The 18,469-nt window shown below is 40.5% G+C and overlaps 1 protein-coding gene across 2 annotated transcripts in view; it reads right to left on the reverse strand.

Annotated features, from left to right (window-relative positions):
* Window positions 1-18,469, reverse strand: part of ARHGAP40 (Rho GTPase activating protein 40) — a 367,732-nt gene that overhangs the window by 348,273 nt on the left and 990 nt on the right. The gene's annotated exons all lie outside the window — the stretch shown is intronic.

Genomic DNA, 18,469 nt, shown 5'->3' on the forward strand with positions numbered 1-18,469 from the left:
AATACAAATGCTAATAACCTGTATACATATAGGATTACACTAATCCTAACTGCACAGCCACTCGATCTCCACAACAATGTTGCTTCTCCTATGACCTCTTGATGGCTTCAATTGCCTTGATTACTTCAACTACTAAAGAAACGTTATGTTGTCTTATCTGAGTGAACAGGTACTGCTGGTAAACACACTGCATTGTAGCCGCCCAACCCCCCCAAAGTAAAATGGCTGCTGCGCGGTGGCTTCCGACGCGCTTCCGAAAAGACAATGGCCGCTCTGTTGTACGTAATAGACGCGTTGTTGCTGCTGGTAACAGTATGCGCATTCAGCCCTTTCCAAAATGGCCTCTCATCGGACACCACGTCAGCACGTTGTTTGACGCTTGCAATGTTCACAGGCTTGGGCAGAGGCGAGCACACATGCTCATGCTTAGGCTGTCCTGAGATGAAAGCCGTGACCGCTCGCAACTGATCTGCAAACGCAGACTCGAGCTGGGTTCCTGAGGATGTTACAAGCTCAAGCTCAATGACAGGCTGCCATGCGCCATTATAATGCAGTTTGCTTTAAATAATTTAAAGTTAATTTGGCTCAATTTTACACTGCTAGATATGCGCCTCATACCTCCAATTGACCGCCACATGAAGAGTTCTTCTCTATATTTCAGATGTGAGTTTAGGAAAGGTGGGTGCGATTTTAGATGCCTGTCTCCTCCCAGGCTCCTCGTCGCCAGTGTTACGAAGTTCATATGATGACAAGACACTTGTGTTAATTCCCTTAGAGAACTTTAATGGATATGCCAGTACCAACTGAGAGTAACAGCCTCACTCTTCGGTTCCCTGCTCCAACTGACCACCCTGGGACCCTACGGACCCATCACTCCATGATGATGCACTTGCATGGATAAATGACATCACTACATTGCAAAAGCCCAACACAACAACTGTATCGACACAAACCCTAAAACAAACTAAATCCAAAACCAAATCTTAAGAGGAGAAACTATTGCACTCCCTGGCCTAAAATACGAATCCAATCTCTTAACCTGTCCCTATTACATGACAAAAAATATATGAAGAATTTTAAATTAAGTGAATTTATAATAATAATAATACCAGTATTTGTAAAGAGCAAACAATTACCCAAGGGTGTCAAGGCACTGGGGGCCGTCAGTAAGATTAAGCGAGCTATTGCCCAGAGTCACATGGTGCTGGGCTAACCTGTTGCCGGCGCCGGGGATCGAACCGTAAGCACCCGTGTTCCAGAGTCAGCCGCCACACTTCTTCCTCGGACATACATTTTAAAAAAGTTACTAGATAACCCTAAGTTTTGTCAAAAAAACCTATATAAAAAGGAACATTTTTATTGTAAAATAATTACTTTTTGTAAATTATGTTCATTTTAAGTTCACAAAATCCTAGTGCTTCAGAATTAAGGCGGTCATTTGACTTACATTATTCAATTTTTTTTTTTTTTTAAATAAGTCTCAGTATTGTGGAATCAGTGATGGAAAACCAATGTAATGCAGACAAATAAATAGCTTTTACGTGTTTACAACTTTAATAAATTAGAAAATAATATTGAGTTCATCAGTATATTTATCAAAGTATCTTAAGATGCATTAATTGATACCTCACTTTAAAACATTAAAAAAAAAAAAGACCGATAGTTTGCATTCAGCCCCTAACCAAGTATGTACACGGTTAGTTTGTCAGGTTTCAGACATGTTAAAGATGTAAGCGTATCTGAGCTGTCTCATTTTTCCATGGACATAGAATGGGGAAAACCCTTTTATACATCAGCCCCCTTGATCCTTTTGACTTATCAGTCCTGTTTAAAAGGGGCGTTCCAATTTTTATTTTTTTATTTTTTAATGCTGCCTAAGTTTCTCAATGTTCACCCTTTATGAAGTTATTTAAGTTTTTGGGGTTTGGTTCACCTTCACCCATGCAAAATGTTTTCTATTCATTGCAAGATCATTTTCACTGTAATCAAACCTAGTTAATATAGACTATATATCTGCAAAAATGTTCTTTGCACAGATGCAAATGTATGCAGAATTGGCTTCAGCAAGTTTACATTTTCATAGCAAAAAGCCGCAAAACTTACAGTTAATGAGAGTTAACCCCTTCGCCGCGGCGGGAATTCCGCCGCGGCGCTGGGGGGGGGGGGTTTGGGGGCACTGCGGTGGCGCCATGCTCATGACGGAACCACTCCGTCATGAGTCACGGTTGAGCTGTGCTCATGACGGAGTGGTTCCGTCATGACTCCGCCCACGGTGCTAATTGCCCGCACAGGCGGGGAATTAGCGCCGCATGGGCGGAGCGGCCGCCATCGGCCGCAGCATGACGGAACCACTCCGTCAGGAGCACACGGCACCCATGGCTAATGACGGAGTGGTTCCGTCATGAGCAGGGAAGGGGTTAAAGAACAGTAAAATAAATATACCTTGTACAACATTACATTAAATTATGTATTTACCATTTTTGTACGATATTCTACACACCAGTAATGCACAGAGATGCGCACTGTCTTATAAATTGTTAATCACTAAAACTAAATAATAGATTTTTCCTTTTATCATACACAATGGGTACCAACTACTAGTGTAAAAAAAAAACACACATGAAGCTATGCCTGTGAACGAAGCGAATATATAAATGAGGAGATCAAATGAAAACTGTGTTCATCAGATATGAAAAACAAAGCCAAGCTTTACCATAGGCACTGTTATATATGAAAGCCAACAAACATTTACTATGAGCAGGTCTGGATATTCCATTATCTATCACCGCCTCCTGCATGGGCAGTCTGGAAAATCAGGCTTTTTGCTCCCCGATTTTGGTGACAGTGTTTCGTCTAAATTTTAGCACACACATCGCATTACCGGCAGACATGTGTTTTGTGTGTGCGCAAATGTCACCCCAGAGGTGGACAAACTGCGAACAAGCAGTATTTTAAAACCAGCAATAGTGTCAAAAATGTAGTCCACGCCCTTAACCACAAATTGTGCACAGTACAGCTCCTAAGTATTAACTGCACGGTATTAAGGTGCCCAAATCTGAATGGCATGGTCAGAAGTCCTAAACTTTTGCTTTTGTGCACCTAAGGGAACATATGCGGGAGTGAGCAACCGAGAAGACCTTGAAGTACATTGCTAATGCCAGTCCAACTTGTTATTTGTATAGGGTCACCACCTAGCTTCATGTCATTCAGACTCTCACTGACACCTACAACAGTGGTCAGACCGCCGCATTACGATGTGGTCAGTCAGACCGTGTGTCCCCAGGAAGCGACCGACAGCTTCCCACTGGCTCAAGGAGCTCGTTGGAAAGTGGGTCAGATCGCATTCCCCACAATGGAGCCAGTGCCATTTTAGGCACCACTGTGGGGATTGCAATCCACCTTTCCACCAGCCATTTCACGTTGGTCATTCCCACATGAAAAGGCTGGCAGAAAGGCTTTTTAGGGGCCCTTGGTAGGGCCCCTGGCCCTCCGCTATGGGCTCTGGGGGTCACCTGTGGTGGCCCCCTAAACATCTCTGCATTGTATGGCAGGCACTGCATGGTGCCTGTCACAGGGTGCAGGGATGTTTACAAATATGGCTTTGGGGATTGGGGGCTTGTGCTGCGGCCTCTTTCGGGGCCGCAGCATAAGCCTCAATGCTAAGAGGCATGTTTACGACCACCTCCATGGCGGTCGGATAATAATTTGGCAGTTGGGACCACCGACTACCTGTCAGCCGGTCCTGTTCCTGCAACCATAGCGGTCGGTGGCTCATCCGACCGCCATCATAATCAGCCCCTTTGTTTCCAGTTCTGGCCGTTTTAACCTACAAATCGTTATTATTTGGTGTGTTAGTCTAATTATGACAATTGAAGCCAAAGAAGAACCCAACACCCACAATGCATTAGGTAGTCACATGAAATCCCTGGATTGGAACCCGTCCATGTTGATATTGAGTGAGGAAGTCACCCATTTTGCATAATATCTGTTGATCTCCTTCCCTTTATGTGCCAAAATATAAAAACACTGTAGGGCACCTTAGAGCCCGGCATCAGGAAAATAGATACTCACCTCTATGGTTTCCTGTGGGCAGACTGGATTTTTGTATAGTTTTCCATTTCAAAGATTACATTGGAGGGCATTTGGCTGTTAGGGTATGTTGTTTTATCAAACTACTTCAGACCTTGTTAGGGAGTTACAATGTGTTTCACCTGATGTGTGAGGCTAGCAATCTGTCACAAGAGACAGATATAGTTGTGCTATCTTTTATCAGTCAGGCAATTCTCATCATTATTATTTTATTTCTATAGTGCACAAATATCTAAAACACTTGATGGCGCATTAGGCCACCAGTCTTTCTTGAAGTAATGGTGTTCGCACTTAAACAGAGATCGAAACTTAAATGCTGAACTAAGCCCAGACTCAGCAGCACCAAGTTGTCCGCAGTTGGTACAATATTCAAACTCTGATTTGTTACAAGTTTGCAGTGGTCTGGCGTTTTTAAAATTATTTCCATTGGATCAGGACCAGGGGGTGAAGTTTTTGCATTTCATGAACCAGGAGAAAGAAATTACAATAAAAAGATGGAAAGTGATATGAGCTAGGGTGGCTAAATGTTCTTGTGCATGCACTGGAGAAAGAATGCCAGTAAAATAATATACAGGCGGTGTCTGCTACTGTATGTTCAACTATGGATTTCAAAGGAGTACTACATCTTGTTGGTGAGAGTATTGGCAAAACGGAGATCTTATTGGTGGTGCTTTAGTCCTTATAAAGAAAAAAAACACAAGAAATAAGTCTATGTCAAAACAGAAACAATCATTGGAATGCCACTTTTGCTGGACTCCCGCTTCTACTGCTGTTCACACAAAGGTAGGATCCCAATTTTCCTTCCAGATGAGCAGATAACACATGTGTGAAATGTAGTCGGTGCTATCAACCTTCTTCCTTCACCTGCTTCCACAGAGATGGAGGGTGGCACTCTGGAGCATCAGCAGTCTGAAATAGATGCTGAAGTCCTTGCAAAGCCAAATGTTCACCAGTCCCCACATATCCAAATACCGGCTTCCATACTGGTCCTGAACAGCAAGATTCCCAATGATTCATCTGATTTGGTCCACTTTTTTTAAAACTACATGGACATGGCTAATCTACAGATAGTGCACTTCTAATAGGAAATAGCATGTTTAGTTTCAAAAATGCAACTCTAAGGGCCTGATTAAGAGTTTTGGCGGAAGGGTCACTCCGTCATAAAGTTGACCCATACCCCATCCTAATGTACGCTGTATTTCTCAGGTGAATATACCAAAAATCATTACATCAAGAGTACCATTACATCTCAGTACTTTACGTCATAGGTAATTTGGTAAGTATTGTTTCATTAAATATTCTTTATATCAATCTTGTTTAAATACAGTTAATATAACACTATTTACAGAGTAATAAAATTACATATACATTTATTGTTAAATAAGCTTATTTTTAAATATGAATGAATCACAATTCATATAATTTAATTTTAATTTACACCTCAGTGAGCCTTTAATACCCATCACCACCACTATACACCTTTCTCCGAATTCAAAAATCTCCTTACCACCTCATTCACTACCCAATCCATAAAACTTACCTAAAAACTTTTTTTTAAGGAATCTACATTTTATGCAAATGTTCTGAATAATGACTTCTTAAACAATTGCAAATTAAAATTAATTAATTTCACATAGTCAAATTTTAATATTTTAATCTAATTTTTAAATAAACATTTTTTATGATTACATTTCTTGATAGTAAAATAAATGAATAATTAATTTACATTTAAACTACTATTATAATTTTACAATATATGTGCATGATTGAGACACATATTTTTAAGGTTAGGACACTTAAAACTGACTGCCAGTGAAGTAAAGTTCTGAAATGCAAAAGAGTGGAAAACTGATCTCAATGCAATGACTAACGATGTAACTATCAATGTAGCTCCCGCAATGTAATGATAGCACACAGCCCATTCCACCTAATTACTAGTACCATAGGATACAATACACTAGCAATAAAGCAGACAAGATATCAGTCAGGTTTGTGACAGAGTAGCCTTCCTGGGCCAAACTCTAAATTAGGCCCATAGTCATCAACTAAGACTTCTTCATCTAAAGAAGGATCTTGTGAAATCAAATAAGCTACTTTGTGACGGTTTCTATCACATAAAGTGCAACTCTGAGATTATTATAGTGGTTGGTCATGTGTCCCTGTAGGAAATCCAAGTTTTCTGCAGGATCACCCTGACTTTTCGCCTTCAGCTGGACCATATATTTTTGCTGGCTTTAGAATTCTGTGTACTTTACCCATGCTAACCATTAGAAAAGTGCTTGTGCTCCCGCTTTAAACATGGTTGAATTTGCATATTTAACTTGCATATAAGTCCCAAGTAAACAGTATGTGAGCCCAGGGCCTGAAAGTTAAATGCCACTAGTTGACTGCAACACCTACTGTGTCATCCACTACAGTGGCAGTATAAATATGGCTTCATTTTGGCCTACCATTGTAGCCTGACTGTTGCAGTGTAAAAACTACATTTCAACTTGTTCAAACAAACCATGTTGACAGGTCAAACCCTCTCTTTTAAATATTAATATTTCACCCCCAATGTATGGTGTGAAACCCACAAAGCAGTGTGCATGGTATTTAAAAGAAGGAGGTGTGGAAATGTAATGTTAACATGTCCTTACAGTGGCTAGAACCTAAAAATTATTTACAGTGGCAATGCTAACAGTCCTATTTAGAAAACCAGAGTACAGATTAAAATACTTATACTGTATCTCGGGAATGGACCAGCTTGAAAAATAATAAATAGCCATTTTTAATACTTATAAAAATCCAATTCAATGATGATGTCAGATTTTTAAAAATTAAGGAAAAGTAACTTTTAGAAAGTTCCTGGAGATTAATCTGCAATGGCTCTACAGCTCCTTCCAGTCAGTAATTACCCTTGAATAAGTGTGAATAGATGTGAAATGCTTCTCAGGAGCAAACAAAAGTCTGACCCATATGGGCAGAGATGACTCATTTTCACTCCACAAAATATGCAGGATGGGGGATGTATGCATCCTTTTTGACACTACACTGTCAAATCCCTCTTGAGTGTCAAATCCTGCTTCATAGGTCTACTGGGTTTACAAACCACTTTTCTGAAACACTTGAAAGGGGAAAATAGGACACCAAGCCAATTCTTGTGGATCCACTGCCTGGTTGGGGAAGGACTCAGCTTTTGTCCTACCAGACTTCTGTCTCTTAGTTTATCGCGGGTAAAATGGCTGACTCTAACTGGATTTTAGAGTTAGATGTGGATGGACACTTAAATTATCATAGTACATGCCTCACCTACACCCCAGCCATCAGATCTTACATTTAATGTGGCCAATGACTTTTGAAATCTTGAAAATGCCCAACCTGTGTAGGGTTGGTTCTGGGAACTTTAACCCCATTGGTTAGAGCATGCGCAGGAGTCATTCCAACCCACGAGCCAGTGCTACGCATAACTGGGCATCTCAAGGCACTTCAGAACACTGTTAGATCTGAGGAAAACTTGAAGAGGACTGAACGTGCTCTCTGTGACCTGAGAGGAACCCTGGAGGGCTGGACCTGCTCGACAATGAAATGGACTCGAAGGATCATAAAGCGGACCTCCGTTTCAAGCTACTGGGATACAACAAGGTATTGGTGGCCTTTTGCTGGAAGTACCCAGCAGATCAGTGACAATTGGCTTTGGACTGATTGTTGCAAATAAAGTCTTCAAATCCAGTAAATTATATAAAAAATTAATTTGAGCAGCACAGCAACCCAAGGTGACTGATCAGCACAAGCCAGCCAGAATAACTGCCCAGAGCCTCACAGTCCCTTAAGGTTCCATATGGAACAAGAACTGTTTCTCATAAGATGCTACAGTGCCAATACATAACAAACATTGAAAATGTAAATGTAACATATCTCCCTTTTTTTTTTTAAACAAACATGTATATCCAAACAACAACAAAATAATACATTACTCATTGAGTACAAACATTACTCATCATCAAATCTTCTTGGAGTTATTCTTATGCGGTCAGAAACTTTAACTCTAGACGCTACAGTATCATTATCACTCACTGATGGAGAATACACAGTTTGACTGGGTATATTGTGACATTTTGCAACACGTTTAACATTCCACAATCTTCCATCTTGAGTTATGACACTGTTATCAAAAACCCTTACAATCTTCATGGGTTTACCAAAACTTTCTGAACACTTCATAGTTAAACCAGGCTTTTTAACCCTGACCCAATCACCCTTGTTGAAATTGTGAGCTTTAGTTTTCCACTTGCTGTTATACCAAACCTTTGTTTTCATTTGTTTGGAACCAACTCTTTCTTCAACACCAGTAACCATGGAGTCAGAAAACGACTTGAGCTTGCATTTATCTTTAAACCACCATGGACATATCTTGGAAGCAGGATCTCTCCCTTTTAACAGACGGAAAGGACTGACTTCCGTAGTTGAATGAGGTGTGATGCGGTACAACCATAATTTTTCCCTTACAACATTTTTCCAATTGTCCTTAGCTTTCACTCCATCTGCAACATACCCCTTTAACACCCTATTAAACCGTTCGACAAGACCATTTTCATGTGGTTCATATACTGAAACAGTATGGTGTTTAATATTATGACATTTTATAAAGTTCTCCATATCATTAGATGTGAGTTGTACACCATTATCTGTAACAAGCTCAGCAGGACATCCTTCCCTAGAAAAAATCTCTTTGAAATATTCCATGACTAAATTGGTCGAGGCACCTGAAGAAAATTTCACTTCTGGCCATTTGGAGTGTAATCCACCAACACAAAAGCATATTGGGAATCACGTGGTAAACACAAGAAAGGACCAGAAATGTCAAATGCTACTTTTTTCCAGGGCTCAGTGGGCCATTCAGTATTCTTTAAAGGAGGAGTATTCAGCTTTAACATTTTTTCACTCCCCATGCACACATCACACTCTCTCACCATGTGATCCACCATGCGATCTAAACCAGGCCACCAGAAATAATTCCTGACCAAACGCTTCATTGCTGATATTCCAGGATGTGACTTGTGTGCCAAGTCTATAATAATCTTTTGAATTCCAAAAGGAGGCACACACTTACCATCTTTAAACATCAAATCACCTTCTAATACCAGAGAATCTGCAACTCTATGCATTGGCATAAATTCCTCTGATAACACCCTCTTTCCTGGCCAACCCTTCAAAATATACTCCTTGACAGTTTGCCATATGATATCCTCCTTCTCACAACACTTCCAGCTATTTTCAGAAATGTCTTCAAATGTTCCATTCACCACATCCTGAATTGTGGTAATCACCTCGGAATCTTCACAGTCATTATTATCAGAAGCTTGACATGGAAGTCTAGACATGAAGTCTGCCATGACATTTTTTTTTCCAGGAACATACACTGGTTGGAAACAATATTCTTGTAACCTAGAAGTAAGTCTTGCTATACGGGCGGTGGAGTTCCAGCCACCCCCCGGAGAAAGTATGTTAACTAACGGTTAATGATCAGTCCTCAAGACAAACTTGCTACCCCAAATGTAATTCCTATAATGTTCAATGGCCCAAACGCATGCTTAAAGTTCCTTTTCTATTACTGCATATCTACGTTCCGTGTCGTTTAGCGTGCGGGATGCAAAACAAACATTCCATTCATCCTTACCACACTTTTGGGATAAAACACCACCAATTCCATACAAGCTTGCATCCACAATAATAATGCATTCTTTGTTCATGCAATAAGGTTTAAGGGTGGGAGCCCTCAGAATTTCCACTTTGATAAGTTCAAAAGCTTTTTGTTGTTCCAAACCCCATTCAAAAACCACTTTCATTCTTAATAATTTTCTCAAGGGTTCCATCTTGTCAGCAAAGTTTTCAACAAACTTACTATAGTATTCACACATTCCTGTGAATGATAACAGCTGTTCCTTGTTCGATGGAGGAGGAGCCTTCACTATTCCTTCAACATTGGACTTCTTAGGTACTACCCCATCCTTAGATAGAGTGTGACCTAAATATTCAACCGAATCTTTAAACATTTTGCATTTATCTGCTTTAAGGGTTAATCCACAGCTTCTTAACCTTTCACACACCTCAGTTAAATTCTTGAAATGTTCCTCTTCATCCTTTGAAAAAATTTAAATGTCGTCTTGAAAACACTTAACAAATTTATCCACATCCCTAAAAATGTTGAACATTACTTTCTGAAACACCGAAGCCGCTGAGGCTAAGCCAAACGGCATTCTAGTGAACTGATATAAGCCTTGGGGAGTGATGAATGCCGTAAGCGGTTTGGAGTCTTCGGTGAGACAGATTTGATGGTAAGCAGACCTGAGATCCAAAGTGGAAAATACTTTAGCACCCTCTAACATTGAGACCACTTCATTTATGTTGGGAAGGGGATGGAAATCAATGATGATGCCAGCATTAAGTGCCCTTAGATCAACACACATCCTCAATTTTTTTATCTGGTTTTCTCACCAAAACAATGGGAGAAACCCACTCTGCCGAATCAATAGGTTCAATAATTTTTTCTGAGACTAAATCATTTAACATGCTCTTAAGCTCTTCCCTAACGTTAATCGGTACACTTCTTAGTTTTTGTTTTACAGGATAAGCGTCTTTTTTAAGTTTTATCCTGTGGCTATAGTCTTTTAGTTTACCTAACGTGTCTGAAAATACATCACCAAAATTACTCTTTATGACATTTTCTTTTACTTGTGAGGAAACAAATGAAATGTTGTTTAAATGTACTTCATCATCTAACAATACAGGTTCCCTAGAACGAGGATTAAGAATGACACCTAGTTTCCACTGGTCCCACCATCCCAACACATTGATACCTTTGACCGCAATGTATAATTTGACATCTATTTTCCTTGTTTTAAACCGTAGATTTACCTGAAAATACCCCATCATGTCAATTTTCGAACCATCATAACTATGTGCAACTATGTCAGATGGTAACAATTGTGAAGGCAGCAATACAGTACTAAGTTTTTCCTGAAAATAGTCATTTGAAATAATGGTCCATGGTGAACCAGAATCAGCCATTAGATCTATTAATATACCAGCAATTTCCACCACACACATGGGGGGCTTCTTACATTCATCGGACACTGTAATGTTCATGCTAGAGATTCCTTCATAGATCGAAACTACAAAACCTTTGTTATGTTCTGTGCAACCACAAGTATCACATTTATGAACAGTGTTATTAAGTTCAGCCATTGAAGATACTCTGCCTTGAGTATGGAAATTGTTTCTCCTTACATCCCTGCATGCAGAAGCACAATGACCAATTCTGCCACATTTTTTACACTCTTTGTTGATTGCTGGACAGCCCCCATAATTAGCTAAGTGTAGCTTGCTACCACACCTGTAACAGGATCCAGGTCTATCATTCCTTTCGAATATCTTTTGAAAAGAATGTGTACCCCCACGCGATGAATTAAATCCTGGAGGGTTCTACTCGCTTTGTTTTGCTCTGAAACCGGAATGATCACTTTGTTGTGTCTCAATACGTTTGACCACACATATATCATCCACTACTTCAGTTTTATTAATGGTGGTATTTTTTACAGTTAACATCCACTTTTCAGATTGTTCCAGTGCTTTTGCTGTCGAAATCGCTTCTGCCAACTTAGGATCACCAATTTCCCATAAACGCTCTTGAGTTTTCTTATTCTTTACATGTACGATGATTTGGTCTCTAATCATCTCATCACATATTGCCCCAAAGTTGCAGTGAATACTTAAAGCTCTCAACGCTGTTAAAAAATCATCAAATGATTCGTTTTCCTGTTGAATCCTGGTGTAAAATTTGTATCTGTTTAATGCAATATTAGTAACAGGTTTAAATCTGTGTTCCATGCGTTGTAGCGCTTCTTTGTATACATTGAAACCTTCTCCTTCTCCTTCCAGTGGGGGTACTTGAGGTAGAGCTCTAAAGACCATTTGACCCTCCGAGCCCAAAAAATGCTTTTTTTTCTTTCTGCTCCCATACGTTCTCCATCAATCGCCTTCATGTAATTTAAAAATTCTTCTTTCCATCTTGTCCAAGGCATTGGCGGATCACCTTTGTTTTGGAGAAATTTGTCAGGCGGGTCAAATTGCATTTTGTTATTTTGAATCAGTAAAGCACACAGAGTTGCAACCCCCAAGCAAAACCAACAAAAAAAACACACAAAAAAAAACCACAGAATTTGCGTATATATATATTTCTTAGTTCAAATTCACATGTGTTTAATTGCAAGCTTTTCCCTTTTTCCTTTATTGTTCTTGAATCCACAACCGAGAAGAAAAATAAATAAATAAATAAAATGTACAGTATTAACCAGTAGTAATGACCACTAGCACTCAGCTTCCTTATATTTCCATTTTTTTTAACTTAAATTGATGAATTCCAGTATTTACCAGTAGCACTGACCACTAGCACTCAGCTTCCTTATATTTCCATTTTTTTTAACTTAAATTGATGAATTCTCCACTGTTTGTTGAAAGTGCTGTTCAGAACTAAAGATACTTTTTATTACGTATGCCGGTGACTTCCTTCCCTGCGAAGCGTTGTTATGGAAACAAACATCAAGGGACAAACGCGTTGTTTAAGCTTCTGTTGCCAACCATAGAGATCGTCGACTGGTAGAGTGTCTTCAGAGACAATCGCGCTGATAGACCATTAAGTGTATGCGCGCGCGCATTCAACCTCAGAGCCTTCCGATCGGAACATTCAGCAATGCAGGATTCAGCGCGCGTGAATTGCCTTCCTTGAAAATTCCATGCAAGCCCCTGAGCCAGGTATTTACTTTTAAAATACACGCTCGTTTCCTCGCGCTACACACTTCTTACTAATAAATGTGTCAAAATGTTCAAAATAGATTAACTCACGTTGCCAAGCAAGTTGGAAAGTCCGGTTTTTGGAAGGGATGACGATCTTGAAGTGTCGTTTTAATCAGCAGGGTCCGTTTCACAAGGTCGATGAAACCGGAATTTAAAGAACACACAACACCTGTGCTGCAGCAGTCTGGTTGGTTAGGTGTTCCTCTCCCTCATAACTCGTCGCCATTGTTGCAAATAAAGTCTTCAAATCCAGTAAATTATATAAAAATTTAATTTGAGCAGCACAGCAACCCAAGGTGACTGATCAGCACAAGCCAGCCAGAATAACTGCCCAGAGCCTCACAGTCCCTTAAGGTTCCATATCGAACAAGAACTGTTTCTCATAAGATGCTACAGTGCCAATACATAACAAACATTGAAAATGTAAATGTAACACTGATTCCTGCTGTTGGTCTCTGGCTGACACCCTGTATCTATCCCCTGAGGCCTTGAGCCTTTAGAATCACCTTTCAAGAATTGTGACTTAAAGAATAAGTCAGAAGGTAAAATCTTGGATGAAGATGAACGTAGTTGGTGTATCTGACCCATACTCCATCACGCTTAGCCTCAAAATGCATCTATGTCCCATCTATCGCAACCAGTGACTACCATTTTTGGCACTTTGTTCTGGGTGCCATTTCTAGTTAAAACTTTAAAAATGTACATTTCCATTTCCCCATACTGGATTGTCTCAATCTGTTTGTTAAACGTCACTCTATTTTCTCATTTGGTTAGGGGTGTTTATTGTTTTGCATGTCAAGTTCATTACTTTTTAGGTACCACATAAATATCAGACCGGCTTAACGTAGTGCAATCTGTAAAGTATGTGCTGTAACTTCCGGGGGTTGAGTTCAGGTTCATTTAGTGAGATAATTTTGTGACTTCAAGAGTCCACACTGACAAGGGTTGTGATTGCTCCTGGAGGTGGGTAATCACCCATACCAACTAATCGTCACGATCTAATAAGGTGCTATAAGAAGCACCAGCACACTGCAGGAAACTGTTCTCACAAAATTAAACCCCCCTGAGGCACTATAACATTAGAGTAGGATAGTCCAATGAAGGAAGAGGGTTATGAATATTGTCCTTCTACTATTGCTTAATTTATAGTATTCACGCTTTTGACTCCAGAGCACAGTTCACATCCTGGTTTGAAAATGTTTTACCCCAGAAGAAGCAACTGAATGTATTGTAAAAGTTATGTTGGCCTATTAAGCTTTACTAAAGGATTGATAAAAGAAACTAGAAACACAGATAAAAACACCAACATGGACTGTTTTTAGCATATTGGGGAATTTTCATTTCAAGGGAAGCAAACATAAATTAAACTCTCTCTATCTGCCCCTTACAAAATTGGTTTGTTGATCATGGAAAACTGATGAGGCAAGTCGGTATACATACAATAAGACAGCGTAAAGTGTCAGTCTCTATGCCAAATACATAGATAGAAAAAAAAAGTCTGTACAAGGATGTACATATTAAAATATTTTTTTAAGCAGGGTTCGTTTTTTGTATCTTTGATTCTTAAAGTGCTTTCCAGGAAGGACTACTGAAAAGACATGATTCTGCAACATGCTCCGTGGAAAAATTATAACACCCCATACATTCAATCTGCTACAAAATGTGTATTTTCAGGTTGAAATGCATCAAAACAAATGACACATGTCCAAATGGGTGCATCATGGCAGGCAGGCTCGCATTGGCTGTTTGTGGGGTGTTTTATGGTGGGGTGGAACGTTTTTAGCATTGATTTTTCTGCTATTGCCACAAACATTGCCCGCAGCCAGCACGAATGCATCTGGTCTCCCATAACTTACAAAACACCTCAAGAGCATGTATTTACACTTTCAAAACTGCCCCTATTTCAAAAGTGGCCCACAATGTAAACTCTATAGCTTGTTAAGGGTGGTGCCTAGGCCTATTTTCTAACAGTCTGACCCTGACAGCAGGACACCTTCATAAAGTTAATCATTCAGTTGATGAATGTTATAAAGGAGATAAAATGTTGCATATAAGGTGTAAACATTTCCAGGTAATTTACTTCGTGGAAGGGAATTTGCCAACAGCAGGAAAGAACAACTTTACAAACTTTAATGCAATACTGCAATTCAGGATGGGGAGATTTATCTGTTGTAATGAAAATGTTTTTATTTCACTTCTCACACAAATCCATGTTTATATCACAGTCTCTGATTTTAATTCAGCTCTTATCTCGGAAACATTGTTCTCAAACCAGCAGTTATACAATATCATAAATTACAATTGTTCTGCAGGGTTGCTTCCAGATGAAAAGTGGTTCCAGAAGCCCCGAAGTCTGAAAAGAAAATAGACCAACAATGATCTCTGGGTCGGATCCCTCACACTTCTCAAATCCAGCTGGCCTGATCAAAGTAGTTGAGGAGCACTTTTCTTTAAAATATGTATTTTTTTCCTTATTACATCTGACTGCCATTTTTTATTTTTTCACCCAAGCTATATATATTTCACTTTGGGAGGCAGAGAATACAGTATTATTAAAATGATATTCGCCTGCCTCCAAACGAGACAACATAACTAACTATAGCTGAAAAATACTCTGAGGACCATACCCACTAGTGGTCCTCGCAGGGTTGCAGGTGCAACCCGTGTTGCCCCTGTTTCAGGAAGAGGAGCTGCGGCGGGGCCTGTGGGCGCCAGCACAGCACCTCTGTCTATCTATTTCTTGCTGAGAAGTTATGACTGCAGGAGGAGTGGGCTGCAGAGGTTTGCATTACCTTTGACGACGAACCGCTTGGGGCCTCTAATTGCTACTATGAACAAGTTCATTCAATTCTATTTTTGCTGTCACTGTGCTCACTCCTTCTTAAAATGCCCCACTGTTGCAAGCAAGTGTTTAACATGCTTGAAAGACGCTCTCCGTACTATTTATTCCACGTGGCTCTAAAATTGCCTCCAAATGAAACGCAACACATTAAAAACACATCTACCTACCTCCCTGGCATGTGTTCTACCTGCATTGAGTTCTAGATATTTAGCTAACAATGCTTTTCCTTACGGGATTAACATTTTTCACTTTCTCATTACAAGTGTGTTTTTTTTGTTTAATCCCAGCATGCTAAGTGCTGTTAGCTAAACATTCGGAACTGGGTAAAGGTTTCCAACGGCATAGATCCAGCAAGAGGTAACAAAAACGCTTTGATTCACATAACCGAATAAAGCAGGCATTGTTCTTAGCGTGTGTTATCTGCCCAAGGAAAAGTCCAAATAGCTTTAGTGCGCTGAACTCCCATTCCGCACAAAACAGGTGCACAGCTCGTAGAAAAAAAGAGAGCTTCTCTTCTTCACAACACAGGTGGATAGCGAGAAACAGCAGTGCAAGCGTCCCCTACACAGAAGAAGTACAGCCCAGGAAGCAGCAGTGCAAGCTTCCCTAACAAGAACAACCTAGGAAGAAACACTGCAAGCTTCCCTCCTTTACAGAATAAGTAAGGCCCAGGAACCAGCAGTGCAAGCTTCCCTCCTTTACAGAACAGGTAAGGATCGAGAACCAGCAATGCAAGCGTCCATCCCAGGGGTGTAGCTTCAGGGAGGGTGTTTGGGGTGTTATACCCCATAATAAATATATTTTATAGCAAATAGTTGGGTGCAGGTACTTTAAATTGGGTATTTTGAGGTGTTTGGGATTTTTCCATACACAGACAAAAACATACATACTCGGCTCAGTTTTAAAGGCCTTAAAATGGTTTATGTTACAAAGTATTCAGTTTTAAGTACCCCTAATAATCCGCTCTCCTCTTCCTTTCTACTGATCCTTAAGCCCCCCTCATTCCCGGCTTCTTATATAATGTATTTTAACCAGCGTGATTTTTGGAAAATCTGAAGCTCACACCCTCCAATCATACTGCCGAAGCTACGCCCCTGTTCCCTCCTTCACAGAACAAGTAGAGCCCAGGAAGCAGCAGGGAAAGCTCCCCCCATCACAGAACAAGTAGAGCCCAGGAAGCAGCAGTGCAAGCTTCCTTCCTTCACAGAACAAGTAGAGCCCAGGAAGCAGCAGTGCAAGCTTCCTTCCTTCACAGAACAAGTAGAGCCCAGGAAGCAGCAGTGAAAGCTCCCCCCCTTCACAGAACAAATAGAGCCCAGGAAGCAGCAGTGCAAGCTCCCTTGCTTCATAGAACAAGTACAGCCCAGGACCCAGCAGTGCAAGCGTCACTTTTTCACAGAACATTATAGCCCAGGAAGCAGCAGTGCAAGCCTCTATCCTTCACATACTAAGTACAGCCCAAAAGCAGCAGTGCAAGCTTCTCTCCTGCACAGAACAACTACAGCCCAGGAAGAATAAGTGCAATTTTCCCTCCTTCACAGAAAATGTACAACCCAGGAAGCAGCAGTTCATGCTTCCCTCCTACACAGAACAAGTAGAGATCGGGAACCAGCAGTGCAAGCTTCCCTCCTTCACAGAATAAGTACAGCCCAGGAATAATGGGAAGTAGCAATGCAAGCTATCCTACCTCACAGAACAGGAAGAGAAAGATATAGAGAATTATAGATGGGTAACAGTGAATTAAGAGGATGTTTTTCACAGAGGGGCTCTGAGTGACATAAAATAGACAAGAGCAAAGCTCGAGTTGTCTATGATGTATCTCGGAACCCTGAGGTGAAAAACATCCCCAAAACTCACTTTTTACCCACCTATAATTTTGTTATGTATGCCTCCCCCCCCCCCCCCCCCCCCAACTCATCGACCCTGAATTTAACTGCTACGCAGTGGCAGAGGAATAATGGGGGAGCCATACACAACATGGCATTGGTTACTTATCCCTGGACAAAAACAAATACCTTAACCATTCATCCCTCATCACCTTCCCTGCCTTGCTTCCCTCGCCTGCAGCTGTGCTCGCTGCTTGTAGTCAAAGCAGACAAGCAGCACTCCACTGGCAGGCTCTCAGAGAGCCCTGTCACCTGAAGACCTTTATGATGTAGCAGCAGTGGGTAACAAGTTTTGTTATCAGTTGTTGCTACCTCATAGCATCTAGCTATGAGATTTAGAAACGGATACAGCTATGTAGAGCTTGGTGGATGTTTAATTACTTGACACCTGTGCACAGAGGCTAGAAGTATTCTATAAGCGTTTTTATGGCTGGCAGTGGCAGTGGCAGTGTATGGCAGTTCAGGATAGAGGTATATTTGCTGAGCTCCCAGTCCTGGGTCAGTAGTGCATGAAGTAAGTCCAGTGCAGTAAATGTCTCAGGTCTGAGATATCAGTGGATGGGCCAGATCAGTATAGAGGTACATCACGAGAGCCCTGTGAATTTCAGTTGATTGGTCCATGATATATAATGGAAATGAAGTGAGTCACAGAAGTGAAGTGTGAGACAAAGAGTATCTTTAGTCAAAGTCTGAGGAAACCCTGCAGTAACTTTGAGTGCAAGAACAGTGCCCTAAATTAAATACATGATTATGTTTGCCCACGGCTACCAACATCCGAAAGCTAAAATAAGAGTACAATAGACAAAAGAGTACAGAA

The sequence above is a fragment of the Triturus cristatus genome, chromosome 7, assembly GCF_964204655.1.
Source record: "Triturus cristatus chromosome 7, aTriCri1.1, whole genome shotgun sequence".
In the NCBI taxonomy this organism is placed as follows: domain Eukaryota; kingdom Metazoa; phylum Chordata; class Amphibia; order Caudata; family Salamandridae; genus Triturus; species Triturus cristatus.